Here is an 18,044-nt window from a genome sequence, read left to right as displayed (position 1 = left end):
CTCCTCCTTTCTCTTAAATTCCTATTTGCATGAAATATCTTTTTCCATCCATTCACTTTTAGTGTATGTGCATCTTTTTATGTGAGGTGGGTTTCCTGTAGGTAGCATATAGTTGAGTTTTATTTATTCATCTATTCAGTCACTCTGTGAATTGGAAAATTTTGTCCCATTATTATTCAGGATTTGCTGATGCCATCTTGTTGCTTATAGTCTGATTGCTTAGTAACTCCTCTCTTCCTTTTTGTTTATTTTTTCCTTTATGGTTAGGTTATTTTCTATAATAGTATGTTCTAATTTCTTGCTTTTTATTTTTAGAGTATTTATTACAGGTTTTTTGCATTGTGGTTACCTTGAGGCTTACAAAAAGAATCTTATAGATATGACAAGTTATTTCAAGGAGATGACAACTTATCATAGTTCACACACACAAAAATAGAAGTTAACAAAGAAAAAACTTAAAAATTTCCTTTGAACTTTAGTTATATCACCCTCCATTTAGACTTTTTAATGTCTCAATTTATATATTTTAATATTACTCATCTCTTAACAGGTTGCCATAGCTATTATTGTTTTCAATAGATTTGTCTTTTAAGTTTCATATTAAAATTATGAGTGGATTGCACACCACAATTACAGTATTAGAGCATTCTTGATTTCTCCACCTACTTAATTTTACCAGTAGGCTTTATACCTTCAAATGTTTTCTTTTTGCACATTAGAGTGTGTTTTTTTTTTTTTTTTTCTTTCAAACAGGAGAACTCTTTTTAGCATTTTTTTGTGAGATAGATCTGGTGTTGGTGAATCTCTCAGCTTTTGTTTGGGAAAGATTTTATACATTTTTTTTTGTATTTGAAATATAGCTTTGTTGGACATAAACTTTGGACACAAGCTTTGTTGCTCTCTTGGAGGGCAGTTTTTGTTTTGCTTTCAGCACTTTGAAAATGTCTCTCACCCCACTGGCCTGTATGGTTTCTGCTGAGAAGTCTGCCAGTTAAATTGGAGCTCTTTTATATATTATTTGCTTTTTTTTTTTTTCTTTTGAAGCTTATAGGGTCTTCTCTTTGTCCTTGACCTTTGGCAGTTTAATTATGTCTTATTTGGGTCAAATCTGTTGGATGTTTTCTGACCTTCCCATACCTGCATATTTATATCTTCCTCAAGTTTTGGGAAGTTTTCTGTTACTGTTTCTTTGTATAAGCTTTCTATCCTTTGTTCTTGATCAACTCCCTCTTGAACATCAATAATTCTTAGACTTGGTCTTTTAAGATAATTTCCTATATCTTTTAGGTGATCTTCATTTTATTTCATTTTTTTACTCCTCTGACCATGTAATTTTCAAAAGCTGTCTTAGAGCTCACTGATTCTTTCCATTTCTCTATCCATTCTGCTGTTGAGAGCCTCTGATGAACTCATTTATTCAGGAAATGTATTTCTCAGTTCTAAGATTTCTGTTAAAATTATTTCAATCTCTTTGTTAAATTTCTCTGATAAATTTCTGAATTACTTTTCTGTGTTATCTTGGAGATCACTGAGTTTCCTTATGACTGCTATTTGGAATTTTTGGTCTGAGAACTCATACTAGTCACAATTAGCTCATATTAGCTCATATTGTTTAGTTGTATATAAATAAAGAGATAGGTATACAGGTATACCTATGTATGCTAGATATAAAGATTTTATATCACAGATTCTAAACGTTACATTGATTATTGAACAAACTCTGTTCTGTTGATCAGACAAAATTTATACAGGACCAGGTATTTATTTTAGCATTGCAATGTACAATCTGCCAGTGCAAATCATCAGTACTGTATTTTTTTAAAACAAGGTCTCCCTCTGTCACCTAGGCTGGAGTGCAGTGGCACAACCTAAGCTCACTGCAGCCTTGACCTCCCAGGCTCAAGAGATCCTCCCACATCAGCTCCCAAGTAGCTGGGTACTACATGTGCACACCACCAAGCCCAGCTAATTTTGTGTGTGTGTCTCTTTGGTAAAAATTGACTTTTGCCCTGTTGCCCAGGCTGATCTCAAACTCCTGAGCTCAGGCAATCTGCCCACCTCAGCCTCCCAAAGTGCTGGGAATACAGGTATGAACCACCACACCCGCCCCTGCATTTTAGAATTTTACCCTCACATGTTGAGTTTTCTATAGTTTTTAGAATACTTAGAATAAAATTTGTCAATTTTCTCTAAAACCTCCTTATCCCCCATTGGAATCACATAAGTTGGATGTGATTCAGCAGTTGTATAACTGCCTTTTTCAATTTAAGAAGAATGAACGTCTCGTTCATTCAGGTCTTCTTTTATGTTCTTCAGTGACGTTTAAATGTTTTCTTTATCAAAATTCTGTAAATTTCTTTTTTTTTTTTTTTTTTTGAGACGGAGTCTCGCTCTGTCGCCCAGGCTGGAGTGCAGTGGCCGGATCTCAGCTCACTGCAAGCTCCGCCTCCCGGGTTTACGCCATTCTCCTGCCTCAGCCTCCCGAGTAGCTGGGACTACAGGCACCCGCCACCTCGCCCGGCTAGTTTTTTGTATTTTTTAGTAGAGACGGGGTTTCACCGTGTTAGCCAGGATGGTCTCCATCTCCTGACCTCGTGATCCGCCCGTCTCGGCCTCCCAAAGTGCTGGGATTACAGGCTTGAGCCACCGCACCCGGCCTGTAAATTTCTTAAATTCATTCCTATGTACTTTAGTTTTTTGTTGTTGCTAGCGTAAATGTAATTGCTTCCTCCTTATATTTTCTCACTGATTACTGTTTGTAGAATTGGAAAATGACTTACTACAGTACTCTCATTGCATGTTTCTTTACTCAGTTTCACTACATATACTTTAGAACCATTTAACATAATGACATCTGAAGTTATCATCAGTTTATTCTTGACTTCAATACATATAATAATGCATTTTTTTAATCAACAGATTTAATGACTCTCTGAGTGCCTATGTCTCTCCTTGCTTCATATTCAATATTTTAGGAACTGGGAACTTCAGCATAGTCCAAAAGAATTCTAAACAGTGCTCTAAACTAACCTTTAACTCTTCTTCTGTACTTGCATATGGTCTAGTATGCTGTAGTTTGGATCTCCCTGAACGTCTTTATTGACTATTTACATGTATCTATTCCTTGCCATGAAAGCATCTCTGATGCTATGAACTGCCTTCTCCCTTCTTCATGCCATGCTATCTGATGATCTGAATCACGTCATCTGCTGCTTCCTTCATACACATTTGGATTTTATAAGGAAGAATATGGTTATTTGAATCAAGTTTCATATATTTGGAAGAAGTTCTTTTTATATTAAATATAGCATTTAAAATGGAGATGCAGGTTTAAAAACCTAGTAGTTTTAATGATGTAAATATAATTATGCAAATTGATCTAGCATTGTGATATCAAATGTTTTCCATTTAAAAATATATTTCTTGCTTGATTCTAGAACTAGCTTGAGCCGTCTACTCTAAAATAAATGAATCTATTTGATATGATTTGTCTGTGTCCCCACCAAGTCTCAACTTGAATTGTATCTCCCAGAATTCCTACATGTTGTGGGAGGGACCCAGTGGGAGGTAGTTGAATCATGGAAGTTGGTTTTTCCTGTGCTATTCTCCTAATAGTGAATACGACTCACAAGATCTGGTGGATTTATCATTGATTTCTGCTTTTCCTTTTCCTCATTTTTCTCTTGCTACCACCATGTAAAAAGTGTCTTTCACCTCCTGCCGTGATTCTGAGACCTCCGCAGTCTTGTGGAACTGTAAGTCCAATTAAACTTCTTTTTGTTCTCTGTTTTGGGTATGTCTTTGTCAACAATGGGAAAGCAAACTAATATAGTAAATTGGTACCAGGATCAGGGTGTTGCTGAAAAGATACCTGAAAATGTGGAAGCAACTGTGGAACTGGGTGACATGCAGAGTTTGGAACAGTTTGGAGGACTTAGAAGAAGAAAGAAAAATGTGGGAAAGTTTGGAACCTCCTAGAGACTTGTTGAATAGCTTTGACAAAAAATGCTGATAATGATATGAACAATAAGGTCCAGGTTGAGGTGGTCTCAGATGTAGTTGAGGAACTTGTTGGGAACTGGAGCAAAGGAGACTATTCTTATGTTTTAGCAAAGAGATTGGAGGCATTTTGCCCCACCCTAGAGATTTGTGGAACTTTGAACTAGAGAGAGATGATTTAGGGTATTTGGCAGAAGAAATTTACAATTAGCAAAGCATTCAAAAGGTGACGCAGCTGCTGTTAAAACCACTCCATCTTAGAAGGGAAACAGAACATAAAAGTTCAATAAATTTTCAGCCTGACAATGCAGTAGAAAAGAAAACCCCATTTTTTGAGGAGACATTCAAGCCGGCTGTAGAAATTAGTATAAAAAGAAAGGATCGTAATGTTAATTCCCAAGGCCATGGGAAAAATGTGTCCAGGCTGTGTCAGAAACTTTCACTGCAGCCCGTCCCATTACAGTCCCAGAGACCCAAGAGGAAAACGTGGTTCGTGGGCCAGGCCCAGTGTCCCTGTGCTTTGGGCTGCCTAGGGACTTGGTGCCCTGTGTCCCAGCCGCTGCAGCCAAGGCTGGAAAGGGCCAACATAGAGCTCAGGCTGTGACATTAGAGAGTGGAAGCCTCAAGCCTTGGCAGGTTTCACATGGTATTGAACCTTTAAGTGCACAGAAATCATGAACTGAGGTTTGTGAACCTCCACCTAGATTTCAGAATATGCGTGGAAATTCCTGGATGCCCAGGCAGAAGTTTGCTGCAGGCGTAGGGCCCTCATGGAGAACTTTCACTAGGGCTTTGCAGAAAAGAAATGTGGATTCAAAGCCCCCACAAAGAGTCCCTACTGGGGCACTGCCTAGTAATTAGTTTTAATTATGTAAATATAATTATGCAAATTGAGCATAATTGCATATGAGAAGAGCTGTGAGAAGAGGGCCTCCATCCTTCAGACCACCGAATGGTAGATCCACTGACAATTTGCACTGTGTGCCTGGAAAAGCCACAGACATTCAATGCCAGCCCATGAAAGGAGCCAGGAGGGAGGCTGTATCCTGCAAAGCCACAGGAGCAGAGCTGCCCAAGACCATGGGAATTCACCTTTTACATGAGCGTGATCTGGATGTGAGTCCTGGAGTCAAAGGAGATCATCTTGGAGCTTTAAAATTTACTGCACCGCTGGATTTCAGATTTTCATGGACCCTGTTACCCCTTTGTTTTGGCCAATTTCTCCCATTTGGAATGGCTGTATTTACCCAATATCTGTACTCCCATTGTATCTAGGAAGTAACTAACTTGGTTTTGATTTTACAGGCTCATAGGCAGAAGGGATTTGGCTTGTTTCAGATGAGACTTTGGACTGTGGACTTTTGGGTTAATGCTGAAATTAATTATGACTTTTGGGGACTGTTGAGATGGCATGGTTGGTTTTGAAATGTGAGGACATTAGATTTGGAGGGGCGAAGGATAGAATGATATGGTTTGACTGTGCCCCCACACGAATCTCAAATTGAATTGTATCTCCCAGTTTTCCCATATGTTGTGGGAGGGACCCAGGGGAAAGTAATTGAATCACATGGGGCCAGTCTTTCCCATGTTATTTTCATGATAGTGAATAAGTCTCACAAGATCTGATGGGTTTATCAGGGGTTTCCGCTTTTACTTCTTCCTCATTTTTCTCTTCCCGCTGCCATGTAAGATGTACCTTTCACCTCCCACCATGATCTGAGGCCTCCCCAGTCATGTGGAACTGTAAGTCCAATTAAACCTCATTTGTTCTCAGTTTCAGATATGTCTTTATCAGTTGCATGAAAATGAACTAATACACTATTAAATAATGATGCAAAATATTTTCAAGGTTTTATTATTATCCTACATTAGAAGGAAAAACATACCTTTAACATAAATCACATTTTAGTGGACTAATATTTAATATAAGTCAATGGCACAAATATACAAGACATTTCTGTCCAATATTATTTATTATTTTTTTCAATGTCATATTTGGTTAAAAAGATGTAAAAAAGACATAGTAGTTTAAAAAAATTTAGGATGAGTTATTAAATTTCAAAGTAAAGGACAATATTTTTCTACCTAATGTTCTTTTATGTGATTTTTTAAAATACAATTAAAAGACTAACAAGGCTACTGAGTAGTTATCTATTTGTTGCTGCAGATAAAAACCATGAAAATAATAAATGCTTTACCTTGAAATATCAGCCAATCTAGGGTTTGTATATTTTATGAATAAATAAACAATTGCCTGATAAGTTAGTCTATTCATGAGTTCATTCATGTATTCAGAAAGGTTAGATGCAATTGCTGTGGACTGAGAAAGGCAAACAACTTTTTTATAGTAAACAATACACAGGTAAATGTCTTTGTCCATTCTTATATCTACTGAATAAACAGTAATATATATTTATATATCATTCTTTATCACTGAATTTGAATTCAAAATGTAAATGAAATTATTTTGTTTTACATGTTATAGTCAATATATTTATAACGTTTTAAACTTTGAATATTTGACAGATGAGTGTTTTAAAATTGAAAGCAGATTTAATTTACTATCTCTATTACTTAGTAGAATATTTTTAAAGTGAAGAAACCAATAAAATTTGTGAAGCTGATTTTTAATTATAAGTAGAAACTTTACATGAAATCCAGAAGAATTAAACTTGTTTACATTATAAAAAAAGGTAAAAGTTATTTATGAATTTGCATTTATTTATAATTTGCAAATATGTTATGGGAGGCTCTATACTTTCAAGGATAAAGGAGGGTTTTTTCAAGACCAGAGATTGAGTGAAGGATTTGATGGTGACTGAGTGTTGACAAGGCTTTCACATAAAATTTTTATGGTCTAGAAGCTCATGGAGTGTCATGGCTAAGATTAGACGCAATTCCATGAGCTTGAATGCATGACTGGAGGAGTAGTCAAAGCCAGCAGAGCTAACAGAAAGACAAGTCAAGGGACAAGAGGTGTTCAACACATCCATCGGAAATCTTGGGAAATCACATTCGGAAGCTCATTAAAATTTGATAATGAAATTTAGTACCTGTAGGAAAACCAGCATAACATAGTAAGTCCTTTTACAAAACATGCAAATATTTTTTTACCTCAAATTGAGTACTTTAAATAAGTCTAAAGGATTTGCTTGGAATATAAATTCAAGTTAATGAGTGATTTAATTGGCAAACTTGCTGACTTGGGTCAAAAGATTTTAAAATGTCCGATCTGTTTCTTTACAGATCAAAGATGGCAAAGGATGGAAAGTTTTCAAGAACAATAGCTTAGAAATAGTGCATATGGAATAAAATACATTTTCAATAGACTCATAAGGTGAAAAGAATTCAAGCAGCTCACCATAAGATCCAGGGGTGAATTCTTTGTTGTAGAAATTGATTAAAATACTATTTTTAATTGACCTTTTGGAGTTACCCAAGGACTCCTGTGTCAAAGCCCCATGTTATCAAACAAAAGTAGCATACGCTATTGAGGAAAATCACTTAAATGTTCTCAAAGCAAGGCCAAACCACACAGTTATGATAGCTAACATCACCAGCTTAACTTGAATTAGAATAAAAATCAGCATGAAATTTCTGATTGTTTGGTTCTTAAATAGGCAGTGAGAAAACTAAATCAAAACAGGGCCAAATGAAATGCAGAAGTGGAAGATTTACTACTGGTTAAAGAAAAGGTTAAACTGTGAACAAGGATACTCCATGAGTTACATAATTAAAGTAATACACAAATGAGTGCCATTACATTTTCTATTACTTTCACTCAAGAGATTCATAAATTCCACAGCAGGATGGCCTGGCAGTTATCAAATGAAATAGAAATATCCAGAGGCAGAGAGCAGAGGCACACCACTGCTTCAGCCAACAATAAAGAGATTATTACAATTGATGTGAGCAAATTCAGAAAGCATACTCTGAGAAATTATCAAAAGCTGTAAAATATTAGTGGATTTTCATCTTTGTGTTTAATAAATAATTGGAATTTCCAGCATTGCTGTTGAATGCTAGTTTCTGAGTAAAATCATTTAAACAACTTTAGCATAAAATCATAAAGACATTTCTACAGGCTTCCGTGGAATGGCATTCAACTGGCAATATAGAATAAAGAACAGGGGTATTTAAGGTTAACACCAAAATTAGAATCTGTGACTGACTGAAAAAATTCTGCAAAAGAAACCAAGGGGAAAAGGGGGCTAGCGATAATCATTTCAACATTGTTGCTAAAAGAAAAAAAAAATCGCAAATTTTATTATGAGAACTTTTCTATTATGTTCTTTTATAATTACTTTAACAAAAAAAATTTAAATTGGTGGTAAAACTACCCTACCCCAGTTTTAAATTAATGGTAGTATTAAATTACATGGGAAAATGATGAATAGAATCTGAAAATTTCTATGAGCTTATAGCACTATAAGTTTGCATTTACAAAAAAATGCAAAACAACTGATAATACTTCAATAATTAAGATAGAATATGTACTTTATTTATTTTTATTTTTGTGTATGTAAACAAAGGACACTTATTTGTCTTTAATACAAGTGTTAAAGATATTCATTTTGAGCAAGAAAATCATATACAGTAGACTTGTTATATGTGGTAAGATCAAATATATATAGTATTCCAAGAAGTGTGTGTGGGAGGGGTCTTCATTTTTTAAAGTTTGTGTATTCAGACTTAGTTACTTAGTTATATCTGAAAAGTAAAGTTTGAAATGTAGTATGGAGTAATATTGGAAAAAGAAGTCCTTTTTGTATGTGCTTTTACAACTGCCGTTAAGACATTACAAGCAGATTAGAATTGAAAAAGATTCTGCCTGACATTGAACAATGTTGATTATGATAGTATTACATTCTCATTGAAAAACATTGTAAAGAGAGGAATATCACAATATAATTCCATAATTTAGAGAAGTAGGATTATATGTTGTCTTATTCCATTCTGGCTGCTATAAGAAAATACCATAAACTGTGTGGCTTGTAAACAACAGAAATTTACTTCTCACATTTCTGGAGTTAGAAAGCACGAAATCAAGGTGCAGGCAGATATAGTGTCTGGAAATGGCTGGTATCCTCATGGATACCTTCTCATTGTAACCTTAAATGGCCAAAGGGGCAGGCCTGATCTCTGGGGCTTCGTTTTATCAAGGAGGTTAATTCCATTCACTGGGGCTCAGCTCTTATGACCTAATCATGTCCCAAGGGTCTTATTTCTTAATACCATCACATTGGTGATTAGGTTTCCACATACAAATTTGGGGTGGATACATTCAGACCATAGCACATGCTATCTTCATTTTATACTTTGTTTCACAATGATTGGCTGAACAATGGCTCCCCAAAGATGTCCACATCCTAATCCTCAAATTCTTGAATGTTGCCTTACATGGTAAAAAGAAACTTGCAAATGTGATTAAGAATCGTGTGTTGGCATCCTATTAGCCTGTGTTATCCAGGTGGACCCAAAGTAATAAGAGAGTTCTTATTAGAGGGAGGTAGGATGATCAAAGTGAGAAATAGAAAATGTGCCAGTGGAAACCAGAGGATGACACAATTCAAGGAAGGGGCCAAGAGCCAAGCAATGCAGATGCTCTTCAGAAATTAAAAAAGCAAGAAATTCTTCTGATGTCTGCGGAAGGAACACAGCCTTGCCAACACCTTGATGCTAGACTTCTGACTCCAGAACTATAAGAAACATTTATTGAGCCTGGCATTAAATATTAGATAATACCTCATTCTCTTGATACATTATAATTTGTAAAATAATTTCACATTTTTGGACGTCTGGGTTGCTTCCAAAATTTTGTTTCATAAAAAGTCTGTGACAACATTAATTATTTACTGAGGACAGACATTTTGAAAAGGAATTTCTAAATAAAAGTGAGAAGCATTTTCAAGCACAATATATTTTGACAAATTGCTTTTAAGGGAGTTTGGGCCTGTTTCCTCAGCTTATTTTATTATATCTTCAATAGCACTGAGTATTAGTTCTGATATTACATAAAAATGTCCTAAGTGAAAAAAATATATATTATGTTATTGCTTTAAATTTGCATTCCTGTGTATTGGTGAAAATGTTTCTTTTTTCTTTTTTTAACCAAATGTACATTACCCTTTGTATGTTCCATTTTGAATGACCTGCTCATCTTCTCATACTGAGTACTATTTTTATAATAATGTGTAAGAATTTTTATATAACAAGGTATGTAATATTTCTTTCATCTCTATTGCAAGCTTCTAAATTTAATTTCGTTTTGATACTTGAATAGCAAGAATCTTTTAAATATTATATAATCAAATTTGCCAGCATTTCTTTTCATGAGTACTAAAAACATTTACTATTTCCTATCTAGGGAGCAATTAAATAGAGCCCAACATCATCACCTTTACCTTTTAATTTTCAACAGTTAATTTTGAAATTTAGTTGAGTGATTGAAGTGACTAGATACTCTAATTGTGTGTTTCTAAATGGTCACTTTTTCTTAACAACCTTTGTTATTTTTATCTATTCGACATTGAATTATAATGTGTCATTTGTGATAACACTATCAATTATTTTTATTGTAATTTTGTAATACTATGTGATATGTGGTAAATAATATTTTGCCTTAATATTCAAATATTAGATAATTTCTTACCTATTATAGGCCAGTTTTTGTTCCTGAGAATATTTAGAATTTATACATTATCGTCACATACACATACACATATTTTGATTGAGATTTTGGTTAGACACACGGTGTACTTTGAGAAGACAAGACATTTTAGGTATTCAAAGTTTCCAAAGGATAAATTTTAAAAATTGGATGCAGTCATTTCTTCCAGAACTTTGGGAGGCCGAGGCGGACGGATCACGAGGTCAGGAGATCAAGACCATCCTGGCTAACATGGTGAAACCTCGTCTCTACTAAAAATACAAAAAATTAGCCAGACGTGGTGGCAATGCCAGTGGTCCCAGCTACTTGGGAGGCTGAGGCAGGAGAATGGCCTGAACCTGGGAGGCTGAGCTTGCAGTGAGCCGAGATCATGCCACTACACTCCTGCCTGGGCGACAGAGCGAGACTCCGACTCAAAAAAACCAAAACAAAACAGAATTATTTCTAATGCTTTGTTTATTACTTCGATTTATTTTCTTTTTGAAATGATTATTTTAGTTATAAAATAATATAAACTGGTATAAACAAAATCCTTTTTTTGGTATTTTTAAAAACAGCAATTTTGCTTAATTTTTAATAAATCTGATTTTTCCAATGATTTCTAAGTATATAATTATATAATTTGCCAACAGTGATATTATTATTCTCCTCCATTATTTCTATTTTACAAAGTATTACATTGTCCAGAACTTTCAGAATGATGTTAAGTAATAATGATGACTTCTGGGTATTTTTATTAAAAAAAAAAAAAAAGACTGAAGCATGGAAATAATGTTTATAGCATCAAATGACTTCTTGTCCCCTAGTCCTTGCTTTAGTTCCATATCCAGTATTTTAGGAACTGGTAGTCATCACTGTTCATCAAAACAATTATCTTAGTTTTCTCACCTCGTTTTTATATGCCATAATGCTTAAACTAGATCCTCCAAACATAATGCTAAATAATAAAGATGAGAGGGAGCATTTTCAATAGTAATAAAAATAATAATAAAGATCCATCTTTAGTGAATTCTGGCTGTTGGTTTAAGATATATCACCTTCCATCCCACTATAAATCCTGAAAGCAGTACTGAAGATCATAATTTTAATGCCTTTTTCAGCTCCTATTAATTAATTTAAGGATATTAATTTGGAATGATTAATATGTTGCATAATATGAATGTTAGTCATATTTGCAAGTATTTTGTCTGCTGATATATACAGTATAAATATTTGAAATTATAATTTAAATTTTACTTCTGAGTGAATAGTTACATAGTTCTAGAGTTTTTTTCTTTAATGAGTGGGATATTTTAGACTTTTGTTGTGTTAGAACTTCAAAAACTTGTTTCTAGATTCATTGCATTGTGTTTAAATTAATATTATAAGAATCATTTCAAGGTTTTGACAGAATTATTAGTAGTTTTTTTTTAGATGGTAGAAAATGAGAAATGGTCACTATAAAGATGAGAGTGTTAACTTTATGTCTTAAGTAGGCTACTTCATACTACTAAAACTACTATATATTTACTTGCTTCTTGCTTTCTTTGTCTCTATTTGACCCAAAAGGTTTGTTACAATATGTTGTAATAATAGAATTTCTATCCATTTTTCTTTGTATTTCTAAACTTTTTATTTCTGCATTTGATACCGTTATTGTGTATATGAAGATCCACAGTTCATACATTTGTAACAGTAAATTTTTTATCAATATAAAATGCCCCTGTTTTCTTGAGGTCTACTTTGTTGGAAATTCATATTGCCAACACTACCTTATTTATTCATTTGCTCGTCACATATTTGTGCTTAAACTGTAATTATATTCCAAGCATACAAAATTTGAAAATATTTTATTAAGTAGTAAAATAATATAAAATTCAATACAAATATTTTCATTATATTTTCAAAAGTTACAGTTCTGAAATCTTCAACAGGATTTATTAAAACTAATAGGCAAATACTTAATATAATAAGATCAATAATTAAATAATGCTGAAACATTTATTTTTAAATTTTACTTAGATTTTAAAAATGTTTAAAAATAAAATATTCACAATTCTAGCATTCAATATTCATCTGACTGTAATTGTGAAAAATAAGTATCCTGCTTCTTGTAGTTATCTAAGATGTACATATATGCATATTTAGGAATAATACGAATTGTGTTAATATTGTAAAGTATTTCTCATCCTCCATGTACATCAGTTGTAGTGTGCCACTGGCTGCTACCCACATATCATGTTTGCATATTAAAATCAAACACAAAGAAAAGCAAGTCAATGGTCAGCTAAATTCACTTGGAAATCATATTTAACTGTTTGAGAATCTATTGCATTTATGCCTTCTGAGAGAAAGGATTTTATATTTATTTTGTGTTTTTCATTTCCACTCTCACAAACCTCCATGACATTTTGATTGGGACACTTTTTGTTTTGAGGAGCTGGGGTCAAAATATGTGGAGAAACATTTATCTTGGACATACTTGAATAGTGTTCGTCATGAGAGTGAGTTTGTAAGATTACAAGATTGTCCTGTCTATGCTGAGTGCCAGAACTGCAGTGAGAGAGCACTCGTGTGTTCCATAATAAATTTTTTGAGTGTGTCTGTTTGTGACACCTTAGGCTTTCTAAAGTTCAGGTTCTGAGCAGGGGTCCCTTGGGAACTAATGTGTGTTGGCTTGGGAGCCTGTACAGGATACTGAGTGAGACACAGACATCTTACCTTCTTTCAAACCATAAATTGCTTTATTTCATACCTATGAAGATGCATATACTATTACTCTAATTTTTTTAAAAAATCTTAGTCAAAGAACATATCATTTGCCATATTAATCATTTTTAAGTGTACAGTGCAATAAAGCTAGCTTTATGCATATTGTTGCACAACAGATCTGTAGAACTTTTTCAACTTGCCAAACTGAAACTTTGCATTCACTTTGTTTCTCTTTCTAAGAATTTGACTACTTTACATACTTCATGTAGGTAGAATCATGCATATTTGTCTTTTTATAAATGGCTTATTTCTCTCAGCATAATGTTCCTAATATTTAGCCATATTGTAGCTTATGACAGGATTTCCTTCTTTTCTATGCCAGATAGTATTCCATTTTACGTATATATCACATTGTCTTTAACCGTAATATTTAGGTTGCTTCCACGTATTGACTATTGCGTATAAAGCTGCAATAAATATGGATGTTCAATATCTCTTTGAGACCCTGTTTCAATTTTTTGATTAAATACTCAGAAGTAGGACTACTAAATCATATGGTAGTTATATTTTAAATTTTTTGAGGAAACTCCATACTATTTTCTATAGCCACTACACTAGTTTACATTCTTACCAACAGTGCACAAAGGTTCCAGTTTCTCCGCATTCTCACCAATGCTTGTTATGTTGTTTTTCAGACAGTTGCCATCCTAATGAGTGTGAGATCCCATCTCATTATGGTTTTGATTTGCGTTTCCCCCATTATTAGTGTCATTGTGCATCTTTTCCTATGCTTGTTGAACATTAGTAAAGTGGGACATCTTTATCCTTTGCATGTGGATATCCAGTTTCCCCAACACCATTTGTTGAAGAGTTTGTCCTTTCTCCCATTGTGTAGCCTTGGCACCTTTGTGAAAGATTATTTGACCATGTTAAGTGAGAGTTTATTTCTGGGCTCTCTTTCCTATTCCACTTGTCTGCATACCTGGATTTTGCCACTCCCACAATGTTTTCATTACTGTTGTACATGAAGTTAGTATTTTTTCTATTTCTGGAAAAAAAATGCTATTAGGATTTTGATAGGGATTGCATTGAAGTTATAAGTATGGGCATTTTGAGAATATTAAGTTTTCTAATCCACGAACACAAATGTCTTTCTATTTATTTGTACCTTTAATTATTTCATCTATGTTTTGTACTTTTCGGTGCACAAATCTTCTGCCTCCTTGATTAAGTTTATTCCTAAGTATTTTATTTTTTAATGCTATAGTCAGTGATATTGTTTTCTTTTATTTACTTTTAATATTTTTCACTGTTAATGTAAGACATTACTGACTTTGGAGTGTTAATACTGTATCCTGGAAATTTGTTGAAGTAGGTTATTAGTTCTAACAGTATTTTTGTGGAATTCTTACGGTTTTCTATATATTAGACATGTCATCTATCAACAGGGATAATTTTACTTTTTCCTTCTGTACTTGGATGACTTTTATTTCTTTTTCTTACCTGATTACTCAGGCTAGGACTTCCAGTACCATGTTGAATAGATAGTTACCATTTGCATGGAGTACTTTTTACCATACTTTTACTTTCTGCCTTTTTTTTTTTTTTTTTTTTTTTCCCCAGAGTCTTGCTCTTGTCACCCAGGCGGGAGTGCAATGGCATGATCTCAGCTCACTGCAACCTCCACCTCCCGGGTTCCAGCAATTCTCCTGCCACAGCCTCACTAGTAGCTAGGATTATAGGCACGTGCCACCACACCCAACTAATTTTTGTATTTTTAGTAGAGACAGGATTTCACCATGTTGACCAGGCTGGTCTCAAACTCCTGACCTCAAGTGATTCACCTGCCTCAGCCTCCAAAAGTGTTGGAATTACAGGCATGAGCCACTGCGCCCAGACTGCCTACATGTGTTCTTATATCTAAAGTGATTCTCAATTTGGGAGGCCAAGGCAGGAGCACTGCTTGAGCCCAGTGGTTGGAGAAGAGCCTGGGCAACACAGGGAGACCCTGTCTCTAAAAGAAAAAAAACAAATAAATAAAGTAATCTCTTGTAGACAGCACATAGCTGGATATTGCTTTTAACCCTTCAATCATTCTTAATCTTTTGAGTGTGGTATTTACATTTAAAATAATTACTGATAGGGATGAACTTATTATTGCCATCCTTTGTTTTCTGTGTGTCTTATAGTTATTTTCTCAATTTGTTTTACTGCCGTTTTTTGTGTCTTATTGATTTTTCTGTAGAGACAGGCTTTGATTACTTTGTCAGGCTTTTTTATTTTTGGTGTGCATCTTTTATGGGTATTTTATTCATGGTACTATGGGGCGTACATAAAACACCTTATAGTCATAACAATCTGTTTTAAACTGATAACAACTTAAGTTTAACTGCATACCAAAATTCTACTCCTTTAAGTCTCCCTCCCACACTTCATGTTATCAAAGTCACAGTTATATCGTTTTATATTTTGTATTCATTAGCATAATTTTATAATTATATTTTTCATGCCTTCATTTTTAAATTCTACACCTGAATTAAAACTGATTTACCTGCCACCCTTACAGTATTACATGATTCTGTACCATGTATATATTTACCTCTACAAGAAAACTTTCCATTTTTGTGTACTTTTTTATTGCTGTCTAGTGTCCTTACGTTTTAACTTGAAGGAATCTCTTATCAGTTCTTATAAGGCATATCTAATGGTGATGAACTTCTTCAGCATTTGTTTGTCTGGGAAATTATTTCTCATTCTGCTTTGAACAACACTTTTTCCAGATTTAATATTTTTGGTTTGGCTTTTTTTATTTCAGGAGTTTACATATGGCCAACCCTGACATTATTGGGTTGAAAACATTTACTCAGCCCACAATAATAAAAGTGGCTAAAGAGCTTCTGCATGGCAAAAGAAACTACCATCAGAGTGAACAGGCAACCTACAGAATGGGAGAAAATTTTTGCAATCTACCCATCTGACAAAGGGCTAATATCCAGAATCTACAAAGAACTTAAACAAATTTACAAGAAAAAAACAAAAAACCACATCCAAAAGTGGGCAAAGTATATGAACAGACACTTCTCAAAGTGCAGCCAACAGACACATGAGAAAAATGTTCATCATCACTGGTCATCAGAGAAATGCAAATCAAAACCACAATGAGATACCATCTCACACCAGTTAGAATGGCGATCATTAAAAAGTCAGGAAACAACAGATGTTGGAGAGGATGTGGAGAAATAGGAACACTTTTACACTGTTGGTGGGACTGTTAATTAGTTCAACCATTGTGGAAGAACGTGTGGTGATTCCTCAAGGTTCTAGAACTAGAAATACCATTTGACCCAGCCATCCCATTTCTGGGTATATACTCAAAGGATTATAAATCATGCTGCTATAAAGACACAGGCACACGTATGTTTATTGTGGCACTACTCACAATAGCAAAGACTTGGAACCAACACAAATGTCCATCAATGATAGACTGGATTAAGAAAATGTGGCACATATACACCATGGGATACCATGCAGCCATAAAAAAGGATGAGTTCGTGTCCTTTGCAGGGACGTGGATGCAGCTGGAAACCATCATTCTGAACAAACTATCACAAGGACAGAAAACCAAACACCGCATGTTCTCACTCATAGGTAGGAAGTGAACAATGAGATCACTTGGACACAGGGTGGGGAACATCACACATGGGGGCCTGTTGGGTGTTGGGGGGCTGGGGAGGGATAGAATTAGGAAAAATACCTAACGTAAATGATGAGCTGATGGATACAGCAAACCAACATGACACATGCATACCTATGTAACAAACCTGAACGTTGTGCACATCTATCCTAGAACTTAAAGTACTAGGAGCAAAAATTCAGTGAACTATTAAGAGAAAAGAAAGATAAGAAGAGAGAAGAAAGAACAAATCCGTCTGATGAATTTCTCATCCATGTAATACCTGCATATAGCTCGCAAATAGACATGCCAAGATTGTTCCTGGAGCCTATACTAATTGACCCGAATTTTAAAGGATTTCTCTTCCTTGAAACCAAATGATTTCTGAACAAGAAAGTTATTTAATTTTAACTAATTTTAAATAGAATATATGTTAATTCTAAATTATCTTAAATATTTTCTAAATTAACATAAGTGTAAGAAAGTACAAAACATAGCATAAGTTGATCACATGGTCTTCTACATCATCTTCAATCTTGTTTTTGATGTGTTTGCACAGTGAACTTTTTCAGTTATTAGGGGGTATTTTGTTTAATAAACTTTTTGGAAGAAGATGCTTCTACTGCCAACTTCCCCATCCTAATTCTCTCTGTCATTCATGGTGACTTGAAGGAGGAACACTTTATTTTTTCTTTTTTGTAAAATTACATGGCTTTTTAACCAATTTTTACAGTTTTTAGGAAGTCGATTATAAAAAAAATATAAAAATCTTCACTTTATTTAGTTCCGTGCCTTACAAAACAAGAGCATAGTGTGAGCTTTTCACTGAGTGCTTTTCCAACAATAGTGAGAAGCAGATACAGAAACCAACTGAAAAATGTTTTATACTTTCTTATGACTTTCTGTCATAAAACTATAAAGGCAAACTTGAGGAGATATGACCTGAGAATACAATGACTTAAGAAAGAAAATTTGAAAATCAATTGGCTCTATGAGGTAACTTCTCTGAAT

The 18,044-nt window shown here is 34.3% G+C and overlaps 1 long non-coding RNA gene across 1 annotated transcript in view; it reads left to right on the top strand.

Annotated features, from left to right (window-relative positions):
* The first annotated feature begins 3,627 nt into the window (after positions 1–3,627).
* Positions 3,628–18,044, top strand: part of LOC123572319 (uncharacterized) — a 40,841-nt gene continuing 26,424 nt past the window's right edge. Inside the window, exon 1 of the long non-coding RNA XR_010585790.2 lies at positions 3,628–3,755. This is a non-coding gene — a long non-coding RNA (uncharacterized lncRNA). The remainder of the gene's footprint in view (positions 3,756–18,044) is intronic.

This window comes from Macaca fascicularis, chromosome 3 (assembly GCF_037993035.2).
Source record: "Macaca fascicularis isolate 582-1 chromosome 3, T2T-MFA8v1.1".
Lineage (NCBI taxonomy): Eukaryota > Metazoa > Chordata > Mammalia > Primates > Cercopithecidae > Macaca > Macaca fascicularis.
Note: the sequence above shows the minus strand (reverse complement) of the source record. Positions and strands in the feature narration are given on the sequence as shown.